This window comes from Lynx canadensis, chromosome A3 (assembly GCF_007474595.2).
Source record: "Lynx canadensis isolate LIC74 chromosome A3, mLynCan4.pri.v2, whole genome shotgun sequence".
In the NCBI taxonomy this organism is placed as follows: Eukaryota; Metazoa; Chordata; class Mammalia; order Carnivora; family Felidae; genus Lynx; species Lynx canadensis.
Genome location: NC_044305.1, coordinates 32,961,801 through 32,984,382, shown reverse-complemented (window position 1 = coordinate 32,984,382; position 22,582 = coordinate 32,961,801). Strand labels below are relative to the sequence as shown.

The 22,582-nt window shown below is 36.9% G+C and overlaps 1 long non-coding RNA gene across 1 annotated transcript in view; it reads right to left on the bottom strand.

The window, feature by feature from the left end:
• LOC115510332 overlaps nucleotides 1-19,248 on the bottom strand; it is a 101,898-nt gene extending 82,650 nt beyond the window's left edge. Inside the window, exon 1 of the long non-coding RNA XR_003967678.1 lies at nucleotides 19,152-19,248. This is a non-coding gene — a long non-coding RNA (uncharacterized LOC115510332). The remainder of the gene's footprint in view (nucleotides 1-19,151) is intronic.
• Between the last annotated feature and the right edge of the window lie 3,334 nt (nucleotides 19,249-22,582).

Below are 22,582 nucleotides of genomic sequence, written 5' to 3'. Positions count from 1 at the left end.
GAATGTAGGTGGACATCTGATTTTTAGCTTAGACATGTAAAGAGTGAAGAAAAAGAAGCTCCCATCCTTAAGAAAGAACAAGCTGGACAGATACTTACTTAATAAAGTTTCATGAACCCATCAGAAAACAAGGTCTCAGAATACATGGTGATCCTATAAAGATCCTAGAACAGACGGTGAAACCTAGAGGAAAAGGTACCTCTAGTGAGAAATGGTACCCAAGCATTTGCTTGCTTAGGGTAGAAGCCACTGGAAGCCATATAAGCTGGTAAAAACATTAAACTAGAGATTTTGATTAATGACTTTTTGGAAGCTAAGAGTGACTAGTGCAAAAATATAGAACCCCTGGGGATCACAATCATAGGGGTGGTGCCACAATACCGCAAGCTTTCCCTGAGAAACCCCACCAGGCTCTCACAAGGAAAATCAGGGAGAATATGGAGAAAGCTTTCCCATGGTGCTTTCTGGAGGAGAGAAAATAGCCACTGCTGAATCCTCCCAGACCCATCTCCCTGATGGAACAAAAGATTCAATCTTCAGAGGTATATACTGCCAGACTGAAGCACTGCAGCTGAAAGAAGGAAACTCCTTCTATCCTCAGCTGCCCTGTCTCACTTAAAAAAAGAAAAAGAAAAAAAAAAAGAAAAAGAGCACTTAATTTATAGGGTGGAATACATCTGATGCATAGACTGGAAACACTGGAGGATGTCTGAGAGCAGGAAATAGAAGAAGGAAGAAGCTCCATTCTTGGACGAGGGTCACAATCACTTTTAAAGGTCATACCCTAAAAAACAGACCCACTGCAGATACCAAACATTCACATTTAATCAGACATTAAGACTGGTTTCCTTCCCTACATCCCACACTATCAAAACTCCCATAACAGTAGCAATGTATTTCAGCCAAGAGAGATGAACAAGACAGACTCTGAGTAAGAGCACAAAGAGCCAAGAAGAAAGACAAAATCAAGTAAACAAGAGAAGTTCAAAGTCTGTGGTACACATAGCAACAATAGCCCTCAACACTGGGAACCAGAGGAACAACAAATTTCAAACACAGCCCAACCCTGGATAGATTAATATAAATAGATTTACCTCATTATCTACTGTTCTACATAATACATCCAGCCTCCAACCAAAAATTACATGTCAAAAGATAATAAACACAAACTCTGAAGAGACCTCACAACCCGATGTAGACATGTTAAAGGGTCAATGAAAAGATAAACATGCAAAACCAGGTTATTTCAGCAGAGATATAGAAACTATGAAAAAGAATCAAATGGAAATGCTAGAAACATAAAATACTATAACAGAAAAGAAGACCTTCAATGGACTCATTAGTAGATTTGACAGAGCTGAGAAAGCAATCAGTGAATTTGAAGGAAAGGCAATAAAAATTGCATAAGCTGAGGGGTACCTAGGTGGCTCAGCTGGTTAAGCATCTGACTGTTGATTTTGGTGACAGTCTCATGGTTCATGAGATGGAGCTCCACACCTGGCTCTGTGCTGACAGTGTGGAGCCCACTTGGGATTCTCTCTCTCTCTCTCTCTCTCTCTCTCTTTCTGCCCCTCCCCTGCTAGCTCACTTGCACTCTCTCTGTCTCTCTCTCTCTGTTTCTCTCTCTTTCGCTGTCAAAATAAATTTTTAAAAAATTAAAAAATTACATAAGCTGAAGCATACAAGTAAACTGTGGAGAAAAAAAAAGAACAGAGCATGCAGGAGGTATAGGATTATATCAAATGGAATAATATGGGTAATTGGAATGCCAGATGAAGAAAAAACAAAGTAGGTGAAATATTTGAAGAAATAATGCAGAAAATTTTCCAAAACAAGTGACACAAAACCAGAAATTCAAGTATAATAAATACTCCAAACACAAAACCTGGGGATATCATATTCAAACCGAAGAAAACCAAAGAAAAAGGGAAATTAAAGTCAGAGAGGAAAAAAGATACTTTATCTACAGAGGCACATGAAGAAGAATTACAGCAGATTTCTGATCAGAAACCACGCAAATAAGAAATAGTAGAGTGAAAACTTTAAAGCGTTGAAAGAGAAGTAAAAGCCCTGTCAACCCAGAATTCTCTGTTTGGCAAAAGCAGTCAATAAAGACTTTATCAGCAAACAAAATCTGAAAGAATTAATTGTCAGTAGACCACTCCTATGACAAACATTAAAGGAAGCTCTTCAGGTAGAAGGGATATGATAAAGGCCAGGAACTTAGATCTACATGAAGAATTGAGTGTTGGAAATAGAATAAATGAGGTTAAATACAACTTTATTTTTCTTATTTTTAACCCACCTAAAAAAGACCTGTCTATTTAAAGTGATAACTGCAAAAATGGATAGAGCGTTCATACTTACAATGTGTATGGAAGTGAAATACATGACACACTGGCATAAAGATGGGAGCAAGATATTGAGAATGTACTGTTATAAGGTACTGTTACTACATGTAAAGTGGTATCATATTATTCAAAAATAGACTCAAATAATTTTAAAAAGTATATTTTAAATTCTAGCACAAGCACTAACAAGGTGTTTTAAGTATAAATAATAAGTGTATAAAGAAGATAAAATTGAAGGAAAAATACTTAAAATCAGAAAAGATGAAATAAGCAGAAACAAGACACATGGAAAAGTGTAACATATAGATAACAGATAGCCACATAAATTTGAGTGCAAATATACTGATAATTACTTTAAATGTCTGTGATTTAAATGTACCTGTTAAATGACAGAGATTGTCATATTGGATAAAAAAGAAACAAAAACAACAATAGTGGAAAACAAGACTCATCTGTATTCTACCAAAACAACACTTTAAAAAATTTTTTTTTTATAAATTTTTTTTTTCAACGTTTATTTATTTTTGGGACAGAGAGAGACAGAGCATGAACGGGGGAGGGGCAGAGAGAGAGGGAGACACAGAATCAGAAACAGGCTCAAGGCTCTGAGCCATCAGCCCAGAGCCCGACGCGGGGCTCGAACTCACGGACCACGAGATCATGACCTGGCTGAAGTCGGACGCTTAACCGACTGCGCCACCCAGGCGCCCCTAAAATTTTTTTAATGTTTATTTATTTCTGAGACAGAGCATGAGCCGGGGAGGGGCAGAGAGAGAGGGAGACAGAATCCGAAGCAGGCTCCAGGCTCTGAGCTGTCAGCACAAAGCCCGACGCGGGGCTGGAACTCACAAACCATGAGACCATGACCTGAGCCAAAGTCGGTGGCTCAACAGACTGAGCCACCCAGGTGCCCCAAAAACAACACTTTTTAAAATCACGATATACAAACACTAACCAGAAGGTTGAAGTGGCTATATTAACTCCAAACAAGGCATAACAAAGAAGACTGTCAGGTATAAAGAAGGACATTATGTAATAATAGAAGGACTAATTCTCCAAGAATACATAACGATTTTATACATCATGCACCTAACAACTGAGCTTGAGGCAAAAACTGATGGATCCAAAAGGATAAACAGACAAATCTACCATGATAGTGACATAACTGAATAGTTGCATATCTATTAAAAGAATTAAATTTGTAGTTTTAAATATGCTAAAACAAAACAAAACAAAATTCTCCAAGCCCAGATAGTTTCACTGATGTGTTCTACCAACATCTGAGGAAGAAATGATACTAACCCATATATTCTCTTCCAGAAAATGAAAGAAGAGGGATTGTTTTAAAATCATTCTATGAGGTTAGCATTATTCTGATACCAAAATCAGAACATCTACCAACATTTGAGGAAGAAATAAAACTAACCCATATCTTCTCTTCCAGAAAATGAAAGAAGAGGGATTGTTTTAAAATCATGCTATGAGGTCAGCATTATTCTGATATCAAAATCAGAGCATTACAACAAAAGAACACCATACGCCATTATCTCCCATGAACAGACACAAAAATTCTTAACAAGTATTAATAAGTAGAACCCAGCAATAAAAAGATAGCATAATACATCAAATTCAAATGGAATTCATCCCAGAAATGCAAGGCTGGTTCAACATTCAAAATTCAATCACTGAAATTCACTTTATTATTAGACTAAATAAGAAATCTATATGACCATATGAGTACATGCAGATAAATCTTCCAACAAAGTCCAACATACACTCATTTGTGACACAGTCTCATATATTAACAACTGCAATGCTCTGCAAGGAAACCCTTTAACTCAATATAGGATATTTACTAAAAGAAAGAAAGAAAGAAAGAAAGAAAGAAAGAAAGAAAGAAAGAAAGACAGACTACAGAAACCATGATATTTAATGGTGGGAGACTAAATGTTTTCTCCTCAGCTCTACAACAAATCAAGGATGTCCTCTCTCACAATTCCTATTTAACATCATACTGGAAGTTTTATCTAGTGCAGTAAAGCAAGAAAAAGAAAAGTAATACATTGGGAAGGAAGAAATAAATATATCTTTACTTAGAGATAATATAATTGTCTACACAGAAAATCCCAAAGGATTCACAAACTATTCCTAGAACTAATAAATGAGTTTTACATGGTCTCAGAATATAATGTCAACCTACAAAAGTCAATTGTACTATTATATTGCATGATAAATTGAAATCTGAAACATAATAATAATACAATTTACAATAGCACCCCAAACTGAATTACTTAGGTATAAATCTAAATAGGTACAATATCTGTATTAAAAAAAAAACCTACAAAACACTAGTGAAGGAAATCAAAGAAAACCTATAAAATAAGGAGCTATACTTGCTCAACGGTTGGGAGACTTAATATCACGATGTTATCTCTCCCATTTGATGTACAGATGTGATAATACAATCTCAATAAAAATTCCAGTAAACTTTTTTGTAAATATCAACAACTCATATGAAAAGTCAAAGAAAATTGAATAACCAAGTTATTCTGAAAAAGATGGTGAAATATGGAATAACATATTGAGGAACTAAACATCTAAGACCAGCTCAGTTGACCTTGAATGCATAATAGAGGAGAGGTTCAAGTAGGGCTTGCCAAAAAAGGAAAAATGGAAAATAGAAATACCAATTCATCAACGCAGATCTGTACTCTAACAAATGTTAAAGGAAGTCCTTTAGGCAGAAAGAAAATAAGATTAGATGAAAATATGAATCTACCCAAGGGAATAAAGAGCACTATAAGTAGTAACTATACAGAAAAACATATATTTTTCTTACTATTTACATCTCTTTAAAGATACTGGCTTTTCAAACAAAAATAGTATCTATTGTGGGGGTATAACATGTATAGGTAAAATGTGTGATAACAGCATAAAGCATGGGAGGGGAGAAATAGAAGAATTATAAGATTTTTATACTATACCTAAAGTAGCATAAAATATTTTGAAGGTAAAGATGTGTTACTATAAACCCTAAAGCAACCACTAAAAAAAAAAGTTATAGCTAAGGAGGCAGCAAAGGATATTTTTTTAAAAAGAATGCATACTGTGTGATTCCATTTATATACAATTCTAGGAAAAGCTAACTAATGTAGAGAGGCAGAAAAAAGATCAGGGGTTGCTTTGCAGGGTGTCTGGAAAAGAGCTGGAAGAAAGGAATTACAAACAGCCATGAGGAAACTTTTAGGGTTGATGGATATGTTCACTCTTGATTGTAAAGTAGTTTCATGGATGCATAAGAAAAAAATTGGAATCCAAACACTGAAGGGGTTTAAAAAAATCACAGTATGTGTTTTTAACCATAACGTACTAGTGTTTGTAATAAACCTCTCTTGTTGTTGGTACCAAATGGCTCCCTTTGCAACTCTTCAGTGTGACACCTGCACTTCCTCCTGCTGAATGGCAATCCATTTTGACGAACACCAGAGTAACAGTTCAGGAGTCCTTTTGCAGGCTCAGTAGAACAAAGCTGGATTCCCAGACAATATTCTAATAAGGCTTTTAAGATTCCAAATACAGTCTGTTTACCTTGTAACTCACTCGGATGAGAATTAATGTTTTGGCCACAACCACCTGAAGTTTGCTTGAGGCTAAAGCTCCACCAGCCTGTGTTTGGAGGAAGCATTTGAGGCCTGCTAAATATAGGTAATAAGGAATTATCGACTGGATTTCTCATGAAAATATAAAAAGAACCAAAACAGAAAATATGAAGACAAATATACATGGTTCACAGAGCTAGAGGAAAGAAAACAAAGCAACCAATTCAGTTCAACAAAAAAAGATGGTTGGCTTTTCCAGAGGCTGTAAGAGACACTACTGAGAAGAACTGTGTTTCCTAGGTAGAACCAGAGTTAAAAACCTTTATCTTCTGAGTGATGTGGATATAAAACATGGGTAGCATGTGGGTACACTTTGAAAGGGAAGGAGAAGGAAGGAGTGCTGAACTCCTGAGATTTAAGAATGACACAATAAGAATCAAATGGGTCCCTAATTCTATAACTGTGAAAGAAAAACAATACCTCCCTCCCCAAATAAAGGCATTCTCATATGTCCTAGGATGATTCAATGCAGAAGTCCTTCTGCTTCTGCCAGTATGTTTATATATAATAACTTTGATTTGCAGCGAGTCACTTAATCTTTCTGAGTTACTGTCTCTCCATGTATAAAATAAACTATTGCCTTAGATCAAGAATTTTCAGTGACAACAATGGGCAGACATAGATGTGCACAGTATGAATAAAGCTGTCCAGATGATTGTGGAAACCACTGGACAAGCTGATTTTTTATGTACATTTATCAATAATCTACTAAAGATCTATTTTTCATCAACATTGTGATCATTCACTTTTCAGTGAAGTATAATAGCTTTCTTGACATTACAATAACACAGGTATTAGTATCTCCTTACTCCAATTCACATCCCAATAAATTCTTTGATCATGGTTTCCATCCACTTCTCTAAAACCTTAATTAACTCCTGTTTAGTTTTTACTCAGCCAAGACTAAACCTCTCTCCTGGCTTACCCAATTCTAGTTGCCAAATTCACAGCCTGTATCTGGACTTTCTAACCATTCTTTGTTTTACATGATCACCTATTTACTGACCATCCAGGAGGGCCCTTTTTTTTTTTTTTTTTTTCATTTTATTTTTTTTTTATTTTTTTTCAATATATGAAATTTATTGTCAAATTGGTTTCCATACAACACCCAGTGCTCATCCCAAAAGGTGCCCTCTTCAATACCCATCACCCACCCTCCCCTCCCTCCCACCCCCCATAACCCTCAGTTTGTTCACAGTTTTTAAGAGTCTCTTATGCTTTGGCTCTCTCCCACTCTAACCTCTTTTTTGTTTTTTCCTTCCCCTCCTCCATGGGTTTCTGTTAAGTTTCTCAGGATCCACATAAGAGTGAAAACATATGGTATCTGTCTTTCTCTGTATGGCTTATTTCACTTAGCATCACACTCTCCAGTTCCATCCACGTTGCTACAAAGGGCCATATTTCGTTCTTTCTCATTGCCATGTAGCACTCCATTGTGTGTATAAACCACAATTTCTCTATCCATTCATCAGTTGATGGACATTTAGGCTCCTTCCATAATTTGGCTATTGTTGAGAGTGCTGCTATAAACATTGGGGTGGGTACAAGTGCCCCTATGCATCAGCACTCCTGTCTTCATAATGACAAAGCTCCTCCAAGAGGAAGCAAGTAGGTTCAGAAAATTCATTTAAAATCCCAGTGAAACAAATTTCATTAGCAGAAAAATATTTGTCTATAATTTAAAAACCAGCCTATCCTATTCTCAAATAACTATCTCTTTACCTTACACAACAGACTCCACAATTGTTCAAAGCCAATGAATAAGAAGGAAGTTGGGAAATCAAAGTACAGAGGCATAAAGCCATCAGATAAGTCCCAAAGCTCCAGACGGAACTATGAAGTATGTGTACTTCAACATTTCCCCTCAGGGTATGTTACCCAGGAGTAATAGTTATCTATATGATATATATATATATATATATATATATATATATATAGTATCCACATATTCACATATGGGGAGGATAGACATAGATACAAACATATATAGTGTATCTCTCACTTCTACTACACGCCTCTTGGGATTAGAAATCATGATATTCCAAATAACTGAATAGTCATAAATTGATAGAGAGGGAAGATAAACAAAGGCTTAGACAATGTTTCCCTGGAATATACAACACCTGAACAATGGATTCCTATGTAACTTTCATTAATTTGAATAAGCTTCTACTTGTATAAGTCTTGTAAACTCTTGAAAAAGCTCAAAATATCTGCTGCCTTGTAAACTCTGTATGGTCTCACGCTTATTTTCTGCCCATTCTCTCTGGGTCACAGGTCCTGGAGAGGCAAAACCAGATCCTCACATGACAGTGCAACCAGAAAAGGAGATACAGCTAACTTTGTGTTCTCTTTGCTATATTGTGTAGATTTTTCTCCCTGTACTAGGGCTAGTGTAGAGTACCTTTGATCCAGATCAGTTTCACAAAATGATTATGAGGAAACTTAACTATCACACAGCCTAACGTGGTAATTTGATAGAGAGTAAACTGAGGAACAGAGGTTCAGATTATATGAAGGAGTAATGATTTAAAGTTTTTGAAAGAGAGGTATCTTCCATTCAACCTTTCAAATGTGACTTGGTGCTATAGATATTATAGGATGAAAGCTCAAAGCTCATGTGAATGTGAGCAGAGAAACGTGTACAGCTGAAATAACTGTGAGACATAATTCTTCTACATCTCTCCAGACTGGTCATTGATTCTTTTCCATCACAACTTTTAGAACCAAAGCAAGAAAAATAGTGGACAACAGCAAGTATACTTAGAGCAACAATGGACAAATATGTGAATCAGGTAGTCTCAAGATAATTCAGTGCACATTTTTGTTATATTTAGAGTTCTTATAAGCCCTCCTTTACTCATATTTCCAAAACACCCATTTCCAAAATTCATATTTTATACAATTCAGCACAGATCTATAGAGAGCTAGATATACATTTCAATTTCAATTTGTGAATTGCTCTGAAAAGATTGCTCAGGCTGTGACATTCTGAAAAGATGTAGTTATGTTTTGCTCTCTTTTTTAAATAAAAAAATTAATGTTTATTTATTTATTTTGAGAAAGAGAGAGAGAGGAGAGAGAGAGAGTGCAAGGGAAGCACAGAGAGAGAGAGGGAGAGAGAGAATCGCAAGCAAACTCCATGCTCAGCACGGAGCTGATGCAGGCCTCGATCTCATGACCATGAGATCATGACCTGAGCCAAAATCAAGTTGGATGCTTAACCAGCTGAGTCACCCAGGCACCCTTCTTTCTCTCTTTTTTTAAAATGAACAAACAGTTGCACTTTGATTCTAGGTAGAACAAAAATGAGGCTCTTTGCAGAAAGAGGTCACTTCTCTAGACTTACAGCAATAGTTGTAAATATAGATACCCTAAGAAAGGTGTGGGCATTGCAGTGGTGTAGTTATATGCAGTCTTTTTTCAGGGATGGTTGACACAAGGAAGCTCCATAATTGCTAGACAATGAATATATCAATTGTATCCCTCCTGGGATTTATAACTGAAATTCCACCTTTAGATGGAAGATACCTATGTCCATCAAAAGAGCAGGATTCTTGTTTGCCTTTATCAAATGGTACCTTCTAATGGTCTGAAAACCTCATTAAGCCTTGTCTTTCTGTATTCATGTCACTCTAGATATAAGCTGGTAATTAACACCTATAGTATTTAAAACTGTAGAAAACTTCGCTGGTTTCCTTTTTTTTTTAAATTATTATTTCTATTCTGAAACCACATGTGGAAGTCATGGATTTTACCACCATTACAAGAAGGGGCACCATGAGATGATGTTTAATTCATGACTGAGGAGATGCAGGTCCCCTGAGCAGACAGTGTGTGTTTGTTAAATAACACTGTGAAACCCAGACATTTTCCTGTTTCAGCCTGTTTGGAAATTTTCAAAAATGATTTTTCCAGGCTTTGCCCATCCATTACCTTTAATAATGACTTTATTGGGATACCAATTATTTTCTTTGGGCCAGAGAAGAAGTGTTAAGCCATATTTCTCCTGCAATTTAAGAAATCTTTTTATGGATTACAAGTATGTTATTCTATATATAAGATGAAATCCAAAAAGCTGAAATGGAGAGTTGAGAGTGCTGTTTTTACGACAAGCCGAGAAGCTCTTCCCCATTTGTTTCCTACAAAGAAGGTGTCAAACAGAATGGGGGAATCTGCAATGTTGATTTCAGTGTTGATATTTCAATGCTCCATTTTGTGATGCCCACATAAATACAGCAAGAAATGCTTTGGAGGAGACAGACAGGTATCTAAGACATGATGTGTGCTTGACACTCTGTCCTTTAACCTTCAAATTCCAGTTTGATCGTATACCAATAAGTTCAAATATCTCTGTTCATTTCAGTCATTTCTGGCCAGTCAATGCTTGAAGCCTCCTCCTTGCTGGACTGACTAACTCACACTATCTTAAATATACTTAAAACTGAAACAGGTCAGGAATCTCAACATTTAGCATAAAAAGTGGCTGCAGGAGGACTTTTGAATAGTTAAGAATTGATGTCTGCTTGATAGTATGACTCTGGGGACATGGAAAGCCTGTGCCAACCCAGAAATGCCTTCACATCTATTCACTGATGGCTACCATCCAGCTAGAGGTTGGATCAGCAATTTAGTTCATGTAAGTGCCTGCTGAATTCAGAGAAAATACCCATGGGATAATTTATTTCGAAGAATGTTTACACTAGGGTAAAAAGGATTGAACATCTTTCTTTTTTTAAGAAATTTTTTTTGAAAGGAAAGAGGAGAGGTTAGGTAAGGATGTCAGAATATATAAGAGTGGGGAAATGAGAGAGGAGAAAATAGAAGACAAAGGGACAGAGGATGGGAAAGACCAGAGAGAAGGGAGACAGGAGAGAAACAAGAGAGGGGATGGGTAAGCAGTGACAGAAGAGGAAAAAGGGAGGGCAAAGGAAAGACCGATGGAGAGGAAGAGGCAGCAGATGGGACATCTCCATACAGAATAAAAATGCTCAGTGCATGCCACGTGCAAATGGCTAAAGAAAAGTTTTAATGTAAATAAGCAGGAAAACACGTTCATGAGGGCTGGCAGGTCTACTTTCTAGGGGTTAATATGTTAATGAAGAGCTTCACTGAGGAGAGATTCCCAAAAGCTGCCCTCTCATTACTTCTTCTAGGTGGGGGTTCAGAGAGATTGTATTGGGTTGTTGTGTTAGTTAGTTAGTTGTGCCATGAAAAGGTACCACAAACTGGGTGGCTGGAATTCCAAGTTCAAGGTGCCAGCAGAGTTGTTACTGTGAAGGCCATGAAGGAAGGATCTGTTACAGGCCTCTCTCCTGGCTTGCAGATGACTACCCCCTTGCTGCCTCTTCGTCATGGTTGTCCCTCAGCACACGTGTTCCCTGTGCCTCTTCTTATAAAGACACCAATCAAACTGAATTAGGGCCCATCCTAACAGCCTCATTTTTACTTTATCACCTCTTTCAAGACCTTTTCTCCAAATACCATTATAGTCTGAGGTAATGAGAGGTTGGGATTTTAACATACAAACTTGGGGAAGACACATTCAATTCAGCCCATTAAAAGATGCAGAGGGAGTACCAAAATCATCTAGAGAGAATATCTGGCTACACTTGCTCAGTCCCAATTTTTCTTTGATTGGAACTCAGATAGTGCAGATAGATCTGCAGATCTCGGGAATACATATTATTTATCCCATGACCCCAAATGTCTTCAAAGAGAGCACAGTGGGGTGGAAAGTGCACTGGCCACAAAGGGGTTGATTTTAGTTGTGGATCCACAACCTATCATCTGCATAAGCTTATATTATTTGACTCCTCAGTCTGAGCCTTGGTTTCTACTTGGGTAAAATAAGTCTATTAATCACCTCCTACAAGTCAGTGTTTGTCTAAGCTAAGTCTTAAATAAGAGAACATCATTGATAAAATCTGAAAATGCCCTGAAAAGCCTTTGAACAAAGCTCAAAGGTCAGGCTTTGAACAAATGGAAGGGATTATTATAATCAACACTGTATATTTGATTTTAAATAGTTGTCCACTTAAAACACATGGAGATTTAAATAGAACCAACTTTAAAATCAGTATCTTTTGAATGGTGATTCAAAATAGACTAAATTCTCTGTGCACATGGCTTTTTCCACAAGGCATGATTATTAACTTTTAGTTCAATATCCAATAGCACATGCCTTTAGATTAACTTCTGTCAGTCACACATCTCAGTAGGGCCATATAACTTATGATATCAGCTTTCAGTTTGGCAAAATATTAAAGAATAAGACTGACTTAATAAGGATCTCAGTGTTGATTTTTTTCCTTTTTTTGGAGCCATATAGATGCCTGAAGCAGGAAAAAACTGTCCCCAGCTTCCTTTTCTTGTATTTTTGTTGCCTCTAAACTCTAAACACCCAAAGCTATCACAGGCCATCAGAAAATGACCTTTTGATAATGGGACTCACAGGAAGCTATTCCTCTTAGAAATGGAAGCATTTTGGGGCACCTGGGTGGCTCAGTCAGTTAAGCATCAGACTCTTGATTTTGGCTCAGGTCATGATCTCACAGTTCCTGATACACATGGGGCTCTGTGCTGACATGGTGGAGCCTGCTTGAGATTCTCTCTCTCCTCTCTTCTTCTTTCTCAAAATAAATAAATAAGCTTAAAAGAAGAAATGGAAGCATTTTGGAGAAGGCTGCTCCTTAGAAGAATAACCATAGTGATTAAATCAAGAATGCTGGAATAGTGGAATTTCAGGCACCATGGTGGGAAGATAGAGAAGATAAAACAGTAAGACATTATAGAAGCCTAAAAATGATCCCTATGAGGCTGACACTGCTCTTTTCAACAAGAGCCCAGAAAATATCAAATTTTTAAAGCCTTTGTAGTTAACATATTGCTTTAGAAGTGAAAAATAATGTTAATTACCATTCCGTATTTAAAACATGCACTTAAAGAAAAGCACTAAATACATACCAAAGACCTTTAAGACCACAGTTTCCATTTGTTAATGTACCAAGGAAATGAAATAAGCTTTCCATTATCTAATGACACTTGTTAATTTGAGTCATTTTTCCAATAAGATTAATGAGGATAACTTTATTAACACTAATGTAGCAGAATAGATTAAATGTGAATAATGAACCAACTAACTGTTTAGAAATAGTAAATAACATATAATAAATGATATACATTACATATTATATACAAATATATCTTCTGGATATTTTCCTTTTTCAACATTTTCCTATATTAATGTTAATTCTATATGTAACATTTTAATATATTTAATGTACACCTTGCATATAGGTACATTTTATTTATTTATTTTTATTTGAGAGAGAGAGAGAGAGCACCAGCAGGGGAGAGGGGCAGAGGGAGAGAGAATCTTAAGCAGGCTCCATGCTCAGTGTGGAGACATGGGGCTTAACCCCACAACTCTGGGATCATGACCTGAGCTGAAATCAAGAGTTGCATGCTCAACTGACTGAGCCACCCAGGTGTCCCAATATAGGTACTTTTTAAAGGACTCTACATATGCCAACATGAATACAATTAATATATTATTAAAATATATTTAATTATGTATTTTAAGATATTGTATATTATATATTTTATACCTAATATAATATTGATATTTGTTATAATTTCTGATATAAATATATATTGTATTTGTATAATATGCATTTTGTTACTATAATAAATATTCCTTTAAAATATTTAAGTAACTAAAATATTATATATGCCTTACATATAGAATTTTACTTTTTCACTTTGAGAAAATTATGTGGATATTAACCCTTTATTGGATATACCATTTGCAAATATCTTCTCCCACTGAGAAGGCTGCTTTTATGTTTTATTGATGGCTTCTTTTGCTGTGTAAAAGCCCTTTATTTTGGTGTGGTTCAAACAGTTTAATTTTGCTTTTGTTTCCCTTGCCTCAGAAGACATATCTACAAAATTGTTGTTATGGTCAATGTTAAAGAAATTACTGGCTTATGTTTTCTTCCAGGAATATTATGGTTACAGGTCTCACATTTAGGTCTTTAATCTATTTTGAGCTTATTTTTGTGAATAGTGTAAGAAAGTGGTAGAGTTCCATTCTTTTGCAGATAGCTGTCCAGGTTTCCCAGCTCTATTTGGTGAAGAGATGGTCTTTTCCTCATTGTATATTCTTGCCTCCTCTGTCGTAGATTAATTGACCATATATGCATGAGTTGACTTCTGGACTCTCTTTTCTGTTCTATTGATCTATGTGTCTATTTTTTGTGTCAGAACCATACTATCTTGATTACTGCGTATTTGTGGTATATTTTGAAACCTGGGCTTGTGATATCTCCAGATTTGTTATTTTTTTCAAGATTGCTTTGGTTATCTGGGGTCTTTTGTGGCTCCATAAAAACTGTAGGATTATTTGTTCTGGTTCTGTGAAATATGTTGTTGATAATTTAGTAGAGATTGTATTAATTCTGTGGATTTCTTTGGGTAGTATGAATATTTTAACAATATTGATTCTTCCAATAATGAGCAAGGAGTATCTTTCAATTTATTTGTGTCCTCTTCAATTTCTTTAAACAATTATAGTTTTCAGAGTACATGGGTTAATATCCAAAATATATAAGGAACTTATACAACTCAACACCAAAAAAAAAACAAGTGATCTCATTAAAAAAAATGGGCAATGGACCTGAACAGATATTTTTCCCAAGAAGACATACAGATGGCCAAAAGACACATGAAAAGGTGCCCAACATCATTCATCATCAGGGAAATGCAAATCAAAACCACAATGAGATACCACCTCACACCTGTCAGAATGGCTAAAATCAAAAACATAAGAAATAACAAGCATTGGTGAGGATGTGGAAGAAAAGGAATCTGTGTGTACTGTTGCTAGGAATGAAAATTGGTGCAGTCACTGTGGAAAACAGTGTGGAGTTTCCTCAAAAAATTAAAAATCAAATTACCATATGATCTAGTTATTCTACAACTGGGTATTTACTGAAAGAAAATGAAAACACTAATTATAAAAGATTTATGCATCCTTATGCTTATTGCAGTGTTATTTACAATTGCCAAATTATGGAAGTGACCCAAATGTCCATCCATAGATGAATGGATAAAGAAGATGTGGTATATATATATATATATATATATATATATATATGTGTGTGTGTGTGTGTGCGGTGTGTGTGCGCGCGCACATACACACACACACACACAATGGGATATTACTCAGTATAAAGAAAAATGAAATCTTGCCATTTGCAACTACATGGATGGATCTAGAGAGTGTAAAGCTAATGGAAATAAATGAGTCAGAGAAAGACAAATAACCATATGATTTCACACATATGTGGAGTTTAAGAAACAAAGCAAATGAACAAAGAAAAAAAGAAACAAACAAACAAAACCCCAGACTCTTAAATATGGAGAACTGGTGCTTCACAGAGGGGAGGGATGGATAAATAGCTAAAAGGGATTAAGAGTCCACTTATCTTGATGATCACTGAATAAGTTTGAATCATTGTACACCTGAAACTAATATAACACTATATATTAATTATATCTGAATAAAACAATGTAAGAATAAATAATCTGGATCATTATAATGATCAATATAAATTCAATTAAGGTAGTAAACCCTGTAATCATAGTAATATAATAAACAGTTCACATATAGAGATTATAATCTTTTTATTTCTTTGAATGGTGCTGCATATATTCTATTCAAGGAGTTTCTGATTGGAATAACTTTTTTTTTAAGCAGCTTTCTATGTGCCAGTACTCTTCCATAGTCTTCACATAAAACACAGAAAGGTTAGGTACTTGTTCAAAGTCTCATAAATAATGATGGATAAAGCTATTTGCATTCCATCTGCAGTAATCTGATTCCCGAAAAAGATCTAAAGTACGATCACCAGTGTAGTGAGGCCTTTGGGGGAAAAGTCTGCTTCATTCTACTAGCTTGGGAAGGCCACAGCCACTCAACTTCTTTCCGGAACCAGTGGAATGTGATTTAATTAATTTCTTTAAGTTGGAAAGGAATGCTGGGGCTGAGCTAGGCTGGGGTTGGGGCTAGGATGAAGAGGAAAGTGAAGGCAGGTTCTCATCATTCGTACTGATAGGAAGAAAAGATGGAAATCTCCGGGTGCTGGATAATCCTGATAGGAGAAAGGCCCTAGAATAGAGGACTTCTGTCTAAATCAATTAGAGCAATGGCTCTCAAATGTAATTCCAGACCAGCAGCAGCAGCATCACCTGGTAACTTGCAGGAGTGCAAATTCCCATGCACAACACCAGACACACTGAGTCAGAAACTCTGGGCATCAGGTCCAGAAATCTGTTTTAACAAGCCTTCCAGGTGATTCTGATTCACTCTAAAGTTTGAGAAAAACTGATTAGAGAAAGAAAGGAGAGACAAAGTGGTGAGTCTTTAAATTGTTCTGGTAAGTAGGGATATGCTTTATTTCCACCTGTGACCCACTGAGTCAGAGTGAGGACTAACTGGCCAGGTGCAATGATGTCACCCAATTGACCAATGGCTCCAGACATTCCTGTGCTCCTTAAACACAGTTTCCAAGCACAGGTCCCTTTCTTCTCCCCCATCTTCCGTTATACAAACTGCCACCTTGTAAAGTACAGCAAACAACAAGGGGGATATGTAACACTGTCAGGAATTAAACCCAAGAAGTTAAAAGCCATCTTTTTCCGTGAAGTCATTATGCACTTGCCTCATTTCCTGCTGACTTTCTCTCTCCGGAATAGGAACCAGGAAATCTTTGAGGCAGGTGCAGTTACAACAGATGTTACAAAGCCTGAGACAGCTCATTTCTTCCCCTGTTTGTTGTTAACTGAATAGTTCCTTCACAGAAATCACCTTGGTTCCTCACAGAAAAATATCACTTTCCTATCTACTACAGTGTATTTCTCCAGGTAACTGTACTTTCTTCTGGCATCCCACACAACTTCTTTGTGGATCATGGGCTGTTAGGTGGATGTTAATGTTTGTCTTGCTGTTTCTTCCAGCTCTCATAAAATGGCCTTGACTAGGTATCAGCCTCATCAATGCAAAATTTCAATGATCCAGGAAAGAATGTCTGATAAGTACCATGCATTAACCAGATGGTTTTCCTTTCAACTTCGTTATCATAAACAGACAAAAGAAAAGGAAACATTTTCTGGAATGTAACTTTTTAGAAGGCACCCTAGGAGTTGATAGGCAGAAACAAAGAAGGCAGAGCAGAACTACTGTTCAGCATGGACTCTACCCACCAGCCCGACTCAGCTACCTAATGGCTATGCAAACTAGGCCAAGTTACCTCACCTCTCTTTTTCTGCAAGCTCTTAGTTCACAGGGTTGTCGAAGGGATTAAAACTGTTAAATTTTAAAAAGCTCTTACAAGAGTATCTGGAAAGTATTAATCACTTCTTAAGTGGCTGCTATTATTTTCTTTTTATTATGACTATTGACCACAAGAAATATGTCCAAAGAATGACCCAGTTCCATCCACCATCTTGTATTTACCAGGACAGGAAAATAAGCTAGTCTAGAGAATGAGCAGCTCACATTTAATAGCTCTCCTTTGGAGCCAAGAAATAACCTTCCCGTGCTGCCCATTTATCCTGTTAATTAAGTTTTCATACACATTTCTTAACTCCTCACCTGGATTAGCTGATCCTTGAGAGCAGGTGCTCTGCATTAGTACTCTTTGTACAAACCTGAATACTAAGCACAGCAACTTTCGTAGCATACTAGACTTAATTTTCAGAAAGACATTTTCCAGCCAACCAGAAAGAATAATTACCCCTAAATCCTCACTCATCCTGGCATACTGAGGTTTTACTTTTGTTTAGGCTCTTTCTCAGGACACACCCTTGGTGCTACAAATGATGCTCACTGTCTACACTGCTTGCTTTGGTGTTGTGATCTTCAAAATTACTTCCAGGTCAAACAACTAAGTGATAAAATACTTACAGGCTTCTTCTGGAGACATTATTCTAAATAAGTCCATAATTCTTAATAAGTCCATAAGCCCATGACATAGTGCTTGCCCCCCTTCCTCCCCAAATACTATAAGACTACCAGACTTAAACATTATGAAGAGATTGCTGGAGCAGTACATGGTCCAGCATGGAGTGCTATGGTCATCTGGAAAATGAGAGCCCAAAGTGGGCGGTAACCATCAGAAAAGACATCATGAAACAGTTGGGAACTGAGCTGGATTTTCTACACTAAAAAGCCTGAAATTCCCCCATGTGTCTGAGGAGCATTATTTCACATGGTGGTTACATGTCCAGGCTGGTTACAACATGTCCAGGCTGGTTACAACAGACATTCTTAACAGGAAAAAAAAATCCAGAAAGGTCTCATGTGACAATGACCAATAAAAACATATCAGCTAGTGTTAAATGCCATAACTGATTCTTAATTAAATAAACCCAGTTAGTACAAAGAGCTTTAATGTCATCTTCTCACCAAATCACGTAGCCTCAACTGTCCATAAAGGGATTTCACCTTTACAAAGCTTTATATTGAGGCTGCTACATTTGAAAATGCAAAGACTTTTTTTAATGTTGTAAGCTCTGTGAAATCAGGTATTCTATTACTCTGGCATTTTGCATATAAAGCTCTATGTTAATCAGCTTATCATAATAAACTTAAAGGCCTGTTGGAAATTGATGTGATCCTAAACCACTCATTTAAGCACCTGAAGAGGCGGGGCTCTATCTCATTTACCATTTTCTGACAGCACTGCCCCATACCAGGCACTTACTATATATATAGTTTTTTGGGTTTTACTTATAACTTGTACTTCACTATCAATAATAAAAGCTAATGAGAATATCTAATACCAACCAACCATATTTGATAACAAAAGTTCAAGCTAGCCAGCCAAAACAATATTGATCATCATGATTATAATCCTACCAGTTTATAGCTCAGACTATGGTTTGAAAAATGCCTAAATCTTAAAAATTGAGAATAAACTGAGGGTTGATGGGGGTGGGAGGGAGGGGAGGGCGGGTGATGGGCATTGAGGAGGGCACCTGTTGGGATGAGCTCTGGGTGTTGTATGGAAACCTATTTGACAATAAATTTCATATAAAAAAAAAAGAAAAGAAAAATGCCCAAGTATTTTCTCACCTGTACCAGGATCCCCAAAGGTAAGTTCAGATGTTCTCTGATGTTCTCAGATGTTCTCTCTTTTACTTCAGATAAAATTTTGTCTTCATTTGTAGTAGAAATCTATCAGAAACAGAATTTGAGACCACCATCATGTCTCTGTTATATTGTGTGTGTGTGTGTATGTGGGTGTGTGTCTGTGTTATGTCTTAAAATGACAATTTGGTGACTTCCAAACCTGACTTATAGAATTCCATACAGAGCTTACAGTATGAAAAATTTAGTCATTTGGGCCTCCACCACTCATCTTCAACTGAATTGGAACTTCTAAAGGTTAAGGCAGACAGATAAAATACAAGACATCCAGTGAGATCTGAATTTCAAATAAACAACAAATAATTCTTTTAAACCAGGTACACCTCCTGCCATATTTGGGACATACTTAGGATAAAAATTATTCATTGTTTATCTGAAATTCAAATTTAACTGGCATCTCAGTTTTCTGGGGTGTTTTTTTGGGGGGGTCTTTTCTTCTTTTTAGTAAATCTGGGACTCCTACCAAGGGTAGCAAAAAGGAATCTGTATCATCTATAGTTTCCAAGCTAGTTCTGTTCAAATTGGTCTTTTATTTTTCTCAAGTTTTTTTTTTCTTTGTTTATTCTTCTTTTTCAAATCCACACTTTAGACTTAGAATGAAGAGCTATCACACAAGGTACATATTTTTTAAAGTTGGGGAGTTAAGTATTATGTAAGAAACATTACCATAAATTTATTCATGATTCAAGGGAAGCATTTGAATTTTTTCATAAAATGTTTGTTTCAAATGTCTTATTATTTAGATGTCACTTAACTTACACAGATTGTAGCCACCATTTTATTTTTATTCAAAAATATTTCCACACTATGTCTATTGTTATATGAAAGCCATGGCCACCCAGTTTGGGTTTTTTACATGCTATCAAACACACAGCTAAGAAAATAGGATAAAAAAACACACAGAAGGGGGGCGCCTGGGCAACTCAGTCAGTTAAGCATCTGACTTTGACTCAGATCATGATATCAACGTTTGTGGGTTTGGGCCCTGCATGGGACTCTGCTGACAGCTCAGAGCCCAGAGCCTGCTTCGGATTCTTGGATTCTTTGTCTCCCTCTCTCTCTGCCCTTCCCCCGCTTGTGCTTTCGCGCTCACTCTCTCTCTCTCTAAATAAACTTAAACACGCGAGTGTGCGCGCGCGCACACACGCGCACACACACACACACACACACACACACACACACAGAAGGAGGGAGTCTTTCCACCAAGATAAATTTCTACATTCTCTCCAGTGGAAGTATCCCAATTCAAGTTTTATAATATGGATTCAGAATGAGGAAAGTGATTATTAGTGCTTCTTTGAAAATTACCCTAATGGAGAAAAAAGCAGGGAGGAACAAATGGCCTATTAAGGCGAGTGCAGTCAGATCTCAGGGAAGGAATTCATTAATCCCTGTGGCTTGTAATAGGGAGTTAGGACCCAGAGTGTGAAAGTGTCAGAGCAGCACCATGAAATCGTAGAAGGACTCAGTAGGTACAGAGAATCAAGATTGTATATAAGCAGTTGCTGGGAACCCAGGGTCTGGGAAACACCACACATTCCAACACAAATCCCTGAGCCCAGGTACCATGGGAACAGCTGATCCTCCACAAACATTTGTTGATACGTGGAGATGAGATGGGTCCTGACATGCTGTCTGGATATTATGAGCAAGGTAAAGGGTAACCAAGGGGACCAGACTGATAGCATGGAGCTGCAAAAATCCCAGCTGTGAATTCAAAAGGGGTGCCTGAGCTTGAATATTCCTTTTGCCCCCAGCTAATATGTGTACTGACCTCTGCTAAGGAGCTTGGAAATATTTCTAAGTAATTTGGTTCCCATAAATAGAATGCCCTCTTCAGGTGTTATGTGAGGAGGAACTAAAAATAATTAGTGCAAATGATCCTCAGACTCTCCACCACCTGAAAGAGGAGAGGGAAAGGGAGAGAGAGAGAGAGAGAGAGAGAGAGAGAGAGAGAGAGAAGTGGAGAGGAGTAAACTCAGATGCCTTTAAAATAAGAAAGTGAGGGGCGCCTGGGTGGCGCAGTCGGTTAAGCGTCCGACTTCAGCCAGGTCACGATCTCGCGGTCCGTGAGTTCGAGCCCCGCGTCAGGCTCTGGGCTGATGGCTCAGAGCCTGGAGCCTGTTTCCGATGCTGTGTCTCCCTCTCTCTCTGCCCCTCCCCCGTTCATGTTCTGTCTCTCTCTGTCCCAAAAATAAATAAACGTTAAAATAAGAAAGTGATCTCTACTGGGAGACGCTGGTAGGAAGTTTTCCTGGAAAAGTTTCTAATAAACTGGACCATTCAGGCACATTCCTCACTGCTCATTAAAAAAATGTAATACATAATTATTAACTTCATTTAGTATGATCTGTAAGTGGTTGCTTGAGGAAATGTGTTGCAATTTGTTGTATATACCTGGCTTGGAATATTATGAAACATACATTAAAAAAATAGATACATTTAAAATGCATACTTCCCTCTTTCTGGCTTCTGAATTCAGTATCAAACTGAAATTCAATGAGGGGCAAATTTCATTTAAATTTGGCAAAAGACAGCTTTGGTTCAGGCCAAAGGGAAAAATGTATAAACAAGTAATAAAATCAGACTTCCTGAAGTGTTGAGTTGTGAAACTTTTGATGTACAAAAATACTGGGTATTTATTGGGAGTTTCAGTGATGCCCTCTAAGTACTGTGTGAAGTACAAACAGGAGGCAGAAATGGAAATCTTATGGAAAACAGAAGGAAAAAACTCAAGTCCCCTTCATTTTTCCCTCTTTCAGGAATAACCAGTAAGCCAGCCAGCCATGGGTTGTCTCAGCCATGCTTTGGTTCCAAAATACTTAGGGAAATATACTGGATAGAAAAAGCCATCATTTCAAGGTCACAGTATTTCAGTGACAAAAGGTGACCACAGTGACACACAATCATGAACAACTGGCCTTTGATCCATCTCACATGTTGGGTTCAAAGGTACTTATTTTGTGATATGTACGTGGATACAAACTTTTGGGATGTCATTTGAGTTCAGATGGTTCTTCAGGGCCAAATGTTCTCTTTCTCCCTTTTTACTTTCTCATCCTTTATAATTTCCTTTCTGGACAAATACTTTATAAGCTATCATGTTTTCTCTCAAATTACTAAAATCAGAATTGAAAGCAAGGACAGTACTACCAAATCTATAGAAATGAAAACAGTATAAGAGAGTACTATGAAAAACTGTAGGCTAATGCATTGGGTAACCTAGATGAAATGGATAAATTCCTAGAAATATACCAAGACTGAATAGAAATAGAAATAGAAAATAAGAATAGACTCATGGTTAGTTAGGAGATTGAATCAATAATCAAGAATCTCTCAACAAAGAAAAGATCTAG